Here is a 15046-nt window from a genome sequence, read left to right as displayed (position 1 = left end):
GTCTTTACAGAGCATCGCCTTAGTATGCTTCATCGACGCAAGGCACATTTTATTCAGTTGGCATTTGAGAAGGAAATAACAAAGTTCAGGAATGAGTGGAGGGACAGTGTTTTAAGAAGATTTCACTCTGTCCACAAATGCCGCCTGCCGCTCTACTAATGGCGAGTAGCATGTAGTGTTTAGTTTCAGACATACAGTAGGTGTTTAGTTTCAGCAGCACATACAGTAGGTGTTTAATCTCAGCGGCACATACAGTAGGTGTTTAGTTTGAGAAGGACTTAGTTTTTCTCAGTTGCTTTGGTGCATTTCTCACATCACCTTTAACATTTGCACAACAGTTAGTGCATTTCTCAAAACAATTAGTACAAATTGCAAAACCTAGTTGATAACCTGCAAAAGAATGGATAGTTCCTTCCTCAAAAGCAAGTATTCATGTCAATGAAAGTGTCAGTGTCATCAAAATGTAAAATCCTGACACCATTCTTTATGAACAATAGTCAAATGGCTTTGTCGTGTTTTCATTATGACGGATAACTCTAACTAAGTGTTTTCCAGTGCAAAAAGTCAGATCTGGGTGACACTACCTGAAAATGCTCAAGACAGCACTATACACTATTTGCACAGCCATTTGAAATCTACAGTTAAGTTACACATTACTGTACACATTGTAATATTCCCTCCTTGTTGGTCTGGGACATCAATGGTTGCTCTCTGTCCAATGTGATTTCTTCCACGCCTTCTACCTTTTGCCAGATTGAAACCCGCCTCATCAACGTATATGAATGTGTGCAGCGGTTCCCTGGTACACACTTTATCCCAGAAGAGAGGGGGAGAAAAACTATAAAAACTTTTCCTGTGTAACATAATGCATTTTGGACAACATATTGTACAGTATGAACTGTCATGTAAGTGTACTTGTTAGGGATTAGCCTATCCCTCGTGAATTCTTAATTGATTTGCCAGTGGACCAGTCGGCCGAAAGACGAAGCGGAAGACAGAGTATTTCTCAAACGGAGCTTTTATTCATCAGAGGAGAAGAACAGTCAGTCACCCCGCGCGGGCACATCACCAGTAGAAGGAGGAGGACAGAAGAAGGCAGAATGTCCTTATTACATGTCATTTTATACAGAGAGGAGGGGAGGAGTGTATGTGTGTATATGTTTGTGTGTGTATGTATGGGTGTGTGTGTGCTTGGTCAGAAGAAGGGGGGCTAATTGGTTCCAGATGTAGAAGACCCCTATTCTTGAACAACACCTAACAAATGGAGGTTCCGGAGTGAGAATTGATGTGGGCCAGCCCCGAGGACGGAGGAATGGAGACGCGGAGGAGGAGGAGACGGTGCAGAGGATCCAGACTTTCACTACCAGCTGTCTGCAGCGCGTCTGACCCAGGGGTGAGCTACCAACGGCAGCCCCTCAGACGTCCGTGACCAGACCACCAGACGACCGGATGACAGGCAGGAGGAGACGAAGGACAGACGGGCCAGGATGAGAGGCGACCGGAGGAGATGGCAGCTGTGCGAGAGGCCGGAGATGACCACCGCAGCACCGGAGATCAGCGACAGCAGCCAGGCACCACATGCACCGCAGATCATAGGCACCGCCGCAAGTCGTCTACGACACGCAGTTCATCCACGACGAGAACGGGGGAAGCGGCCGCAGGGGAGACACTGAGCTGAGTTGGAGTGATGGGGGGCCGGCCGGCGAGAGGTGGAGCGGACAGTCCAGAGACACTGGGAAGGCGGCGGACCAGGGGAGACACGTTTGTCTAGGGGACCCGCACCTGGAACGGGGACCAACCTCAGGACGTCAGCCCTTGCCCTCCAGAAGACGGGGCCGACCCAGGTGGGCGGTGCACTGTGACAGAGGGAAGGTAGCGCCTGATGGACGTTGGGTGTGCCTGAGTAAGGGGGGTCCGACGGGTTACGTGTGTCTTCTGTTAAGTTGCCAGAATTGTGTTTCTCTTTCTTCTCTCTCTCTCTCCCGCTCTCCCCCCTCCCTCTATCTCTCTCTCTGCTCTCCTGATGTTGATTATCCCGTCTGGTATTGGATGTGATGCATGTAATGAGGTGACAATCGACGGATACAGATCAATGAACTGTGTGTTTGATGTATATATTTAACGTCAAAAAGGGGGAATTGATAGATTTAGTTCATTGATGCCTGGTAATATCCTATATCTGTGCTTAGGCTGTAGGCTGCTCTCTGTGTCTCCCTTTGTGCATGTGGCGTGACGTGATGACCTCTGGCTGGAGGTTCCTTCTACACAGGGCCCCCTGTACACACATGCATGCGCACACGCACTCACGCACACACACCCACGTGCACACGCACACACATGCACGCGCACACACACTCACGTGCACACGCACACACACTCACGTACACACGCGCACAAGCTGTCACGCCTTTGAGTTATGGAGATGTTGTTCAAGAATAGGGGTCTTCTACATCTGGAACCAATTAGCCCCCCTTCTTCTGACCAAGTACACACACACACACACACTCACACACACACACCCCCCTCCCCTTTCTCAAGAGTGTATAAAATGACATGTAATATGGACATTCTGCCTCCTCCTACTACTGGTGATGTGCCCGCGCGGGGTAACTGTCTTCTTCTCGGATGAATAAAAGCTCAGTTTGAGAAATACTCTGTCTCCGCTTCGTCTTTCGGCCGACTGGTCCACTGGCAAATCAATTAAGAATTCACGAGGGATAGGCTAATCCCTAACATACTGCATGGCACTACACAAAGTAACCAGTTTACAGCTCTGAACATTAGAGTATGCATAGAACACATAAATGTTTTAGATACATACTGGCGACGGATCTCCTTCACTCCGGTCAAATGGCACATTGTACTACAATTGTTTCATGCGCATTTCAGTTCTCCTGAGCACTCTGTCAATTGTAGCGATTGAAACGGATTCAATATTCCCAAAGATATTTTCATCCTCTATAACTGCGCTTTGTATCTCTCTCAACCTTATGGCATTGTTTGCAATCACCATTGCACAAATGGCTTCCTCTTGTTGTGGAGTAAAAAGGGGCCCCTTGCACCTCTCTGAGGTTGTCTTGCAATCGTATGTGGTGCAGAGTAAATTTACAGTAATATACAGTAAACATGAGATACAGTATACTGCTTCACAGTAACCCATATTACTGTAGTGTACAATAACAGTGCTTCCCACAGTAAATCTGTGCTGCAGTAAAGCTGTAAGTCTAAATGTAAAATGTAAACAAGTTCTTGTCCCACTGTAAGCTTCATGTATGACACAATGGCAGTAGTGCAGTGCAGATTGTTTAGTGCTGAATTACTGTCCAATGTACACACCTGCTCTCCCGACTAAATGTTTGAATAATTTAATTTACAGTGGTTCTCTCAACATTTGGCTGCACCCTTCGACCAGCCTCAGCCATTGTGAGGCAGTGATTGACAACATGGTCCACAATTGACAGATTTTGACAACTAGTTCAACATTTTTGTATGTAATGACCCAAGCAATGAAATGAGGACTATTAGTTTGATAGAGAATGACTATTCAGCATTCATAAGTATAGTTCATTTTGACTGACATGACATAAGCAAATGATAATATATAAAACAGCAGAGCAATTGATGCATGTCCAAAAGCATTTGCAATTTGTTCGGAGGAATGAGAAACTGCTACTATGATGTGCACAAATTACTAAATGTTGTGGAGATTGAACTAACAGTTATGAGAATTTTAATTCTGATCTGAGAAATGCACCAAAGCAATTGAGAAAAACTGTAACAAAAAAGTTCAGGAATGAGTGGAGGGACAGTGTTTTAAGAAGATTTCACTTCTTCCACAAACGGCGCCTGCCGCTCTACTACTGGTGAGTAGCCTGTGGAGGAATTTTGTTTGCTTTTTTATGCACCTTATTTTTGTCAGTTCAGTTCAGTTTGTCAGTGAATTCAGAAGTGTTGGATAAATGGAGACTTTCCAAATATATATCCGTTCAGTCTGTTTTTGTATAAGTGAATGTTCTCAACACTTTCAGTGCCGTTTACGTAGAACTACGTTTCTATCATCCGATCGTTGAGTGCCGGGACGGTATTTATTTTATTATCTATATCCATTCATAATTCAGTGGGGCACCTTGTGCATACTGTTCTGAGTGTGTCTAAGCTGGCAGACGGTATTATACCGCCCTCTAACGCCATCGGCCAGTAATGCACCCGGTTAGAAACGGGTTTGTTTATTTTCTATACCGAGCTGCGGCGTGGGGGCGGGTCCTAAACACTCCGGCAAAACACACGCTTATAGGCATTGCCCGTTGAAGAGCAATGCCCAATAACGTCGGAGGCACAATCGCTGTGGATAACTGGAATGGCGATGAGATTTTTTTTCATTACTTCAGAGACCAGGTAAGGACACTATATATGAAAGCTTGCGTTGATCTGATATTTATTTCTACTGCGATTGAAGCTATATGTGTTTGTGTCTGGCTGTTCTGCCGTTGGGATGCAGGGGGGGGGGGGGGCGCGTGCGCCGGTCTAAACCACATTGCATGCGTGCACCACAAAGGATAATAGTGATGATCTAGCATTGATAATAATCTGTTTTTTGCACGTTGACCAGAAGTAGCTCAATGAGACTCGAGGGTGTTATTAGACCCATAGCGATACTATAAAATATAGGTTTAGTTCTACAAACTACAACTACGTTTACATGGGGTTAATGGGCGGCACGGAAGTGGTCACTTCCCGGAAGGGGCGTGGCACTCAATGTGTTAAGAGAGAGAGAAAATAGATTTTTCAGTTGCCTCTCTGCTGTTTAGTTCAGCACCGTGGGCAGCGCCAAGCAAGCCACAGCGCCGCTGTCCCAGCTGAAACAGATGAAAGGGGAAAATCATTGTGCCCCCCCGAGAACATTTTATGCCCCCCCACTCATTTGTTTCTGCAGCCTGGTCTGATAGACGTTGATTACAAATAGCCTATGTGTGAACAACACTTGCCTGAGGAAGTATGAGGAATGAGGAGTATGGTGTGTACAGTATAAACATCCTGACTGGCAACATCACCTCCTGGTTTGGGAATAGCACTGCACAAGACCGTAGCAGACTACAAAGAGTGACACGTTCAGCCGAACGCACAATTGGAGGGGGGCTTCCCACCCTCCAGAACATTTACAACAAGCGGTGCAGGGGTAAGGCTAAGAGAATCATCAAGGACTCCAGCCACCCGAACAACTGCCTCTTTGAACTACTGCGGTCAGGCAAGCGATACCGGAGTCTTAAGGCGAGCACAGAAAGACTCAGAAGAAGCTTCTATCCCCAGGCCATCAGGCTGCTCAACGAACAATAAACACTATGCAACAACCATCAAATGCACACAGCACACACACCCACACACTCACTTAAACAAACAACACACTGCAGCACCCACTCTACAAACTCGTACACCTTACTGTAAATTGTACCTCATCCCATTTCTGCTCTGCACTATATAGTATTGTATATTAGTACATTGCATAGAATATTGTATATTGTATGGTAACTCAGTTACTTCTATTCTGCATCGAACATTGTACATTATGTCTATACTGAACACTGACCTTTTTGTACTTCTATTTTACATGCTATACTATTTTATTTCATACTATCTTGTCTAGCACAGTCTCTGGAGCGTAACAGTAAGAAGCATTTTGTATAAAAGTATTCTGTACTTCTGTATGACAACTATTAAAGAAACTTGAAACTTGAACTTGAAACATTATCATACTGTAATTCAAGGGAAGGACCTGTAGAATTCAGAACTGGTTTGGTCATTCATTGTAGTGATGGGTCGTTCGCAAACGAATGGCTTGTTCATAATTGCCTGATGAAATAATCAACAGTAGGTAGGTAATGCCCATCTACAGAATTATAATAATGGTTTTATAGTGTTAAAATCAGACTGAAGTTGTAACTGAATTAATTAATTTGTGTGAATACTGAATAAAGCTGTGTGTCAAATACTGTTTTCATTGATGCAGGTGCACGAGGGCGACCTGCTCAGGGCTCTACAGTGCGACCATATTGCTCGCATATGTCCCTAAAAATATGTGTGCGAACCTGAAAAATCAATTACTCGCACGGCGTGCGAGTGCAGATTACAGCCTCATTCGTTCTTTTTTTTTCTCCGCTGCGAGAATCGTTAAAAAACTACAAGTCCCACAGTTCACAGCCGCATAAACGTTCCAATCACAGTAGTTTCCTGTGGTCACACGAAACTGAAAGTAATGATCAGCGTCCGTCTGAGTCAGACAATACAGCCATGTCGAAGCCCATTAATTTTTATTTTGCGCGAAAGATACCGGAGAATGAGAAGTCAGGCGAGGCAGCTCATGTTACAGAGGTGATAGTTAACGTTAACGTTAACCAAGATACTGACGCTAGCCAGCATGCTAGCAAAGTTGGCCAAGCTAGCGAGGCTACACCCACTACTACCCCCACTGTAGCACCCAATGTACCCACTGTAGCTAGCGAAGCTACACCCACTGGAGCCGGAGGGAAGACATACAAATTTAACGTGAATTGGCTAAACATTTTCCCATGGCTAGAGTTCGAAAACAATGTCATGTTTTGTAAATATTGCAAAGTAGGATCGATGCATTGCGATGCATTGTTACACCCCTACACCAAAGTAACTGGCCCACTGTGTATGTGTGTACAGCTAACTTGGCTAGCGTTATCAACCGCAGAGGTGGGCAATAGGGTCCAGCTGCAGCGCCGGACGGCCAGAGTGCAAGCAGCAGAGGTGGGCAATAGGGTCCAGCTGCAGCGGTGGACGGCCAGAGTGCAAGCGGTGTGACTGGATTGGCAGAATCGACTGTCAATCAATGGTCTACCTGACACGCAAACTCATAAACAATGTTTCTGTACTGGAGGTGTACAGTATTTCAATAGGCAACCCTGAAAGGATTATTTTTCTAGAAGAGCAACACTAGCTCCCCCCTCTACTGATGGCCCTGGTGGTAATGCCAGTGTCTCCTTTTTGTTCAATGTCACTGCCTTTCTTATTGGGCCTAGTTGTTGGCTACAACTTTGCCACAGTAGGCATTAATCACTTAATTAATAGTTAAAATGTCTGTGTCCCATTCCCGTTTGCACACGCAGATGATACACACACACGCACACAGTGGGCCAGTGACTTTGGTGGTATGTGCTATTGCACAGATGTGTGTCCCGTTTGCACATGCACGCACAGTACAAATATACATTTATTTAAAAGAAATAAAATAAACTCTGTTACTTGAAATATTTTCACTGTGCTCCTAAATATTTTTGGGTGCTCCTAAATTTCTTTGTGTGCTCCTAAATTTTTTCATTTAGGAGCACCTGTGCCCCTAGTGAAAAAGGTTAGCGTAGAGCCCTGCTGCTCTGAACGTCACAAGATAACAGATTCAACTTCTCCTTAGGCAAGGCTTCACTGTCAAAGCCATGGCCAGGATGCTGGGCTGTTCCTCCTCATACCTTTACAAGAAGATGAGGTCTCTCGGGGTTCCCGCAAGAAGTAGATTCACTACTATTAACACTTTGAGTGCCGTGTGTTAATTCACATTTAGTCCCTTGAATGCCATCATCGGCGTCAATGTTAACGTTAATATCGCCTAATCTATGTTTTAAATTATGGCTATGTGTCTAATCTGCCCGTCGCTTATCAAAGAATCATTTTCCAGTCAGTGTTGTCAAGGCAGATTGTTTTTTTATCACTTCATTTCCGTTTGAGAGCATTTTATAAAGCACCCGTTTTCAGGTGAAAAACAACCTATTCTATGATGATCGCCTTTTACTGGAATATTCCAGAACGTTGATATTTGTCGGCCTATTTATGAATAGTTTTCAAATAAACGCTAGATGATCAATAGTATACGCACGTTCGAGCCGCACGCTGATAATAGCTGCTTTCATTTCCTCATGGATTTTACAGTGAAACAGCTAGAGCACATATCACAAAAAAGCTTATATCTCTGTGAAAACGAGTCTGATTATCCTAACACTGATAACATAGATTCCTTACCTGACATCAGATGGTATCCAAATGGTATATTCCAATTCCTGATCACCATTCGAAAAAATCGATAAGTATATTAATCCAACGTGTGTACAGTATAACCCATGCTCGCCGCGGCTCAGAGGCTCCAGAATGAACTCTGGTAACTCCGGCTGCATCAGTGGACTGGAATATTTTTTTTCCCCCATCAATTTTTATTGAGTCCATTCCAAAAGGGTGATTTACCATCTGGGAGACGATAGGGGGCGCTTTTTTCACATCTGATCGCCGGCGGCCCCTGGATTTCCAACGGTAGGCTCGGGTGATGCAATATGATTTCAGATCTTTCAACGTCACTATCGTAAACCCGAGATTAGCCGTGAGTGGCGCTCAAAGTGTTAACGACCAGCATCTAGAACAGCACATAAAACGGCTCCATCTTATGTTTCCAAGAGCAGGCTCTGAGGTAATCCAATAACAATTTGTATTGGTAGATCTTTCACAATGATCTTTCCATCTTTTGATATACTGCCATGGATGAATAACTGAAATTCTTTAATTAACACAATTGGTGGAGAACCAAAAGTCACGGCATCTACGTCCTTATGCCTGACATACATAACTATTAACTAACATGACTTTTTTTCTATAACTATGATGTATTGTTCTTTATCCACATCCCCTCATTCTAGATCAGGGGTTCCCAAAGTTTTCAGGCCGCGACCCCCGAAATAACGGTGTCAGAGAGCTGTGACCCACACTATTATAGGAGGTAAAAAAAAAATATATATATATATATATTTTTTTTTAAATGGAAATGTATGGTTGAAACATGCAATCGTTCAAACGCACACACACTAATAAGCATTGGAGGCTTTTAACCAGGGCCGGACTGGGGAAATCATTCAGGCCAGGAAATATAGTGCGTAATATAGCCCCAGTCAGGCCACTTTTTAACACTATGGCGACCGGCGGGGCGCGGCGATTTAGGCCTCAGAGGACAGAGGCTTGTAAACAAACCGATGTACTTTCTAAGAGCTTTATATATCATTTATAGTATTGCTATCTGTCCATTCTCACTGTCACTTGAGTGCATAAACCGTGCCTTCATAATGGCTTAAAGAAAATAAAAATCCATCAGTTGGTTGTCATTTTATAGCGTCGTGAATATAAGGTATATCGCACTTTTCGTCTAGGCTTTTCTGCAGGAGGCTGCAAAAAAGGCTAAACGTTGGCACCGTTATATCAAACGCCATTTCTGATGTATATATACGAATGAAATAAAACAAACTGCGTAGCATCCGGACTATTACAGAGCATCTATGGATGAAATGGGGGCGGCGGGGAACGCCGATTACTATTATTGATTAGCAATACAGTGTGCGTTCAATATAGCATTTTCATTGATCGATCACGTTACGTTACAAAACAATGTCCAATCCAGCTGTAATTTGGGGTAATATTATCCTACCGTCAGGCCATGTGATCGCCGGCAGCATTTCCTCACCAGTCATCGGATTCTGGTAGATCGATATGCACATTGGCTAATCATAAATCACATTATTCCACACTGAAGAAAACGCTCGGCAAGCTGAGGGTCTTCTTTTGGAATCAAGGATCTATGATCCGCCCACAGAACTGTAAAAGCATTTTTTATTTTAAATCCACATAATGATACTGCAGTGGAGCGATGGCGCCCCTAAGCGGGTCTGGCCGGTACTGCATGTTTCGAAAATCAAATATGTGAAAAGATCCTGCTAGTGGATCGGGTACCTAAGAAGCGTTATAAATATGGAATAAAACAATAACAACTTGCCACGAGTATATACGTGGCTCTGGTCCACAATGCTCTTTTTCGAAACACGTATACATACGTGGACGGACGCCATAGTGTTAAGCGGGGGGTCTGGGGGTCCCCCACCAGGATTTTTTTTTGTTACAAAGACTTCATTTCCTGCATTCTGGTGCAGGATTTTAATTTTTTTTGTACCCTTTAACACTTTCAGTGCCAGCAGGGGGCGCACGATTTAGTGCTTGAATGCCCAACATCCACTTCAATGTTAGCGTTAATAACGCCTAATCTATGTTTTAAATTATGGCTATGTGTCTAATCTGCCCGTCGCTTATCAATGACTCGTTTTCCAGTCAACATTGTCGAAGCAGATTGTTTTTTATCGGTTAATTTTCGTTTTATAGCATTTTGAAAAGCCCTCGTTTTCAAGGAAAATATAGATATTCCTTGATAATCGCCCTTTACTGGAATATTCTAGAACGTTTTTCGGCCTATTTATGAATAGTTTTCAAATAAACGCTAGATTATCGATAGTATATGTGTACGTATGCACGCTATGAAAAATCGATTCTGATTTTCATCAAAGCCATCGCCCACACACACATAGATCTCAGCGAATACAACTCTGATTATCCCAAGACTTGTCAAATAGATTCCTTACCTCAGATCAGATGTTCTCCAAAAAGATCATTCCAATTCCTGATCGCCATTCTATAAAATCGATCGCTTTTATTGATCCAACACTACATACTGTAAACACATATTCCACGCTGTTCTGATTGTCCACAATGAATCCGATCGGCTCGGGTTACATGCCTGAGAAGTAAAATGTGGATTTCGGATTTTTCTTTTCTCATCCATTTTCATTGAGTCATTCATTGAGAGTGAACAGTTTCAAGTACCTCGGAGCCCACATATCCGAGGACTTGACATGGACCACACACATTGACAGTGTTGTGAAGAAGGCACGACAACGCCTCTACTTCCTCAGGCGCCTAAGGAAGTTCCAAGTCAGTCAGAAGATCCTTAGGAACTTCTACTCATGTACAATAGAGAGCATCCTGACCGGCAACATCACCTCCTGGTTTGGGAATAGCACTGCACAAGACCGTAGCAGACTACAAAGAGTGACACGCTCAGCCGAACGCACAATTAGAGGGGGGCTTCCCACCCTCCAGAACATTTACAACAAGCGGTGCAAGGGGAAGGCTAAGAGAATTATTAAGGACTCGAGCCACCCGAACAACTGCCTCTTTGAACTGCTGCCGTCAGGCAGGCGATACCGGAGTCTTATGGCGAGCACAGAAAGACTCAGAAGGAGCTTCTATCCCCAGGCCATCAGGCTGCTAAACGAACAATAATCGCTAAACGAACAATAATCACTATGCAACAACCATCAAATGCACACAGCACACACACCCACACGCACACACTCACTCAAACAACAACACACTGCAGCACCCACTCTCCACACTTTAGATCACACAAACACACTTACACTTTATATTTATTGATAAAGGATTTGCACTACAACTCGTACACCTACTGTGAATTGTACCTAAACTGCACCTCGTCCATTTATGCCTTGCACTATATAGTATTGTATATTAGTACACTGCACAGTATTGTATATTGTATGGTAACTACGTCTACGAACATTGTACATATGTCTAAACTGAACACTGTGACCTCTTTTTTTACTTCTAATTTTTACTATGTTTTTATTTCATACTTACCTTGTCATGCACAGTCTCTGGAGCGCAACAGTAAGAAGCATTTTGTACAAAAGTATTCTGTACTTCTGTATGACAACTATTAAAGAAACTAAAGAAACTTGAAACTTAAAACTCCAAAAGGGTGCATTACCATCTGGGAGATGATAGATTTTCACATCTGAGCTCCTGATGGGGCTGGTTTACCAACGGGAGATTCGGTTGATGAAATATGAATTCAGATCGCTAATAAAAATATAACATGCTAATTGTCGTGGTGGGCATTCAGGCGTCGGGCTGATAACACGTGTTATCACGTGGTACAACGTGTTTCAAGTTCATGCTAATTCTGCCATTCCACGGCGTACAACGTTATTGAGATCATATTTCCCTCACAGAGCCTGGTCTGATGCGCGTCTATACAAATAGTAGCTCCAGTTCTGCAGACCCCTCTCTGATTGGTTGAGCTCCATTTCTGCAGCCCCCTCTCTGATTGGTTGAGCGAAGCCCCTCTCTGATTGGTTGAGCGCGCGCATGCGCATGAGCCGCGACAAGCTCCTCCAGAAACTCCGGAGGAAACTCCGTTAAGCTCCAGAGAGAGAGGCTGAAAACACACAGTTCTTGCCCGACGGATGGGAGCGAATCCCGGATCCGAGGTTTCTGATGACTACCCCCAAAACATGGAGGTCGTGAACGCAATTTATACGCATGGAAGTATTGATTACGCCATAACGAATCATTAAAAAAATATACCGTTAACTGGAATATGTTGTGTGTGCCTTTCTGAATATGATTTGGGAGGGTTATAATAGAAGAAAGACAGTGTAAACAATATAACGTTATGTGAATAAACCGCGAAATAATAACTAATTCCTTGGTCAATAGAAGTCTCTGTGATACTTTCTGAATATGATTTGGGAGGGAGGGTTATGAATAAACCGCGAAATAACATAACGTTATGTTATATAATGTTACAATGTACAGTTTCTAACAGCTGGCTGTGTTGTGAAATGTGCATAACGTTATGAATAAACCGCGAAGTCACGCGAAATAACGTTATAAACGCGAATCTGGTAGTACATTTATTTTTATCTTCTTGAGATGATAACATTACATCCGCCTTTTACCGCATGACGAGCTAAACCAATCAGAGAGGGGCTTCGCTCAACCAATCAAAGAGGTAGCTGCAGAAATGGAGCTCAACCAATCAGAGAGGGGTCTTCAGAACTGGAGCTACTATTTGTATAGACGCGTCTGATGCAGTGTAAGCCGGCACAACACTGCAACACTTCAATACTGCCCCCTGGTGGATGATCGGCGAGTTGCCAAACCGGAAATGGCCGGTTGGATCTCGATGCGTCTCCGAAATGCGTCCGGCCACTGGCTTACTGTTGTGGGACTGTATACACACGTCCCTGTGTAGCGATCGCTGCCATAACGCAATAATCTATACGATTTGGCCGTGTATTATGATTATACAAACCGGAAATGGATTTAGGCGATCACCGTCAAATAAGTGGGATGTTTTTAATTTTTTTTGGTCCAGTCTCATTGCCCAACGGTAAGAGGACGCTGACGTTACTTTCAGCCTGTTTGTTTATTATTATCCATGCAAACTGCTCTGAGCAATATATCACCCATACTACATAAAGCATTTAACGACAATCACGGAATTATAAATGACCCCCCCCCCCCCCCCCCGTTCATCCGCGCATGATCAGTCATAACGTTTAGGATCATGTACAGTTGAAATGTTTAATATAGCGTGGATCGGCAACAACCATCAAATGCACACAGCACACACACCCACACGCACACACTCACTCAAACAACAACACACTGCAGCACCCACTCTCCACACTTTAGATCACACAAACACACTTACACTTTATATTTATTGATAAAGGATTTGCACTACAACTCGTACACCTACTGTGAATTGTACCTAAACTGCACCTCGTCCATTTATGCCTTGCACTATATAGTATTGTATATTAGTACACTGCACAGTATTGTATATTGTATGGTAACTACGTCTACGAACATTGTACATATGTCTAAACTGAACACTGTGACCTCTTTTTTTACTTCTAATTTTTACTATGTTTTTATTTCATACTTACCTTGTCATGCACAGTCTCTGGAGCGCAACAGTAAGAAGCATTTTGTACAAAAGTATTCTGTACTTCTGTATGACAACTATTAAAGAAACTAAAGAAACTTGAAACTTAAAACTCCAAAAGGGTGCATTACCATCTGGGAGATGATAGATTTTCACATCTGAGCTCCTGATGGGGCTGGTTTACCAACGGGAGATTCGGTTGATGAAATATGAATTCAGATCGCTAATAAAAATATAACATGCTAATTGTCGTGGTGGGCATTCAGGCGTCGGGCTGATAACACGTGTTATCACGTGGTACAACGTGTTTCAAGTTCATGCTAATTCTGCCATTCCACGGCGTACAACGTTATTGAGATCATATTTCCCTCACAGAGCCTGGTCTGATGCGCGTCTATACAAATAGTAGCTCCAGTTCTGCAGACCCCTCTCTGATTGGTTGAGCTCCATTTCTGCAGCCCCCTCTCTGATTGGTTGAGCGAAGCCCCTCTCTGATTGGTTGAGCGCGCGCATGCGCATGAGCCGCGACAAGCTCCTCCAGAAACTCCGGAGGAAACTCCGTTAAGCTCCAGAGAGAGAGGCTGAAAACACACAGTTCTTGCCCGACGGATGGGAGCGAATCCCGGATCCGAGGTTTCTGATGACTACCCCCAAAACATGGAGGTCGCGAACGCAATTTATACGCATGGAAGTATTGATTACGCCATAACGAATCATTAAAAAAATATACCGTTAACTGGAATATGTTGTGTGTGCCTTTCTGAATATGATTTGGGAGGGTTATAATAGAAGAAAGACAGTGTAAACAATATAACGTTATGTGAATAAACCGCGAAATAATAACTAATTCCTTGGTCAATAGAAGTCTCTGTGATACTTTCTGAATATGATTTGGGAGGGAGGGTTATGAATAAACCGCGAAATAACATAACGTTATGTTATATAATGTTACAATGTACAGTTTCTAACAGCTGGCTGTGTTGTGAAATGTGCATAACGTTATGAATAAACCGCGAAGTCACGCGAAATAACGTTATAAACGCGAATCTGGTAGTACATTTATTTTTATCTTCTTGAGATGATAACATTACATCCGCCTTTTACCGCATGACGAGCTAAACCAATCAGAGAGGGGCTTCGCTCAACCAATCAAAGAGGTAGCTGCAGAAATGGAGCTCAACCAATCAGAGAGGGGTCTTCAGAACTGGAGCTACTATTTGTATAGACGCGTCTGATGCAGTGTAAGCCGGCACAACACTGCAACACTTCAATACTGCCCCCTGGTGGATGATCGGCGAGTTGCCAAACCGGAAATGGCCGGTTGGATCTCGATGCGTCTCCGAAATGCGTCCGGCCACTGGCTTACTGTTGTGGGACTGTATACACACGTCCCTGTGTAGCGATCGCTGCCATAAC

Source organism: Notolepis coatsorum (assembly GCF_963971535.1).
Source record: "Notolepis coatsorum genome assembly, chromosome: 1".
Lineage (NCBI taxonomy): Eukaryota > Metazoa > Chordata > Actinopteri > Aulopiformes > Paralepididae > Notolepis > Notolepis coatsorum.
Note: the sequence above shows the minus strand (reverse complement) of the source record.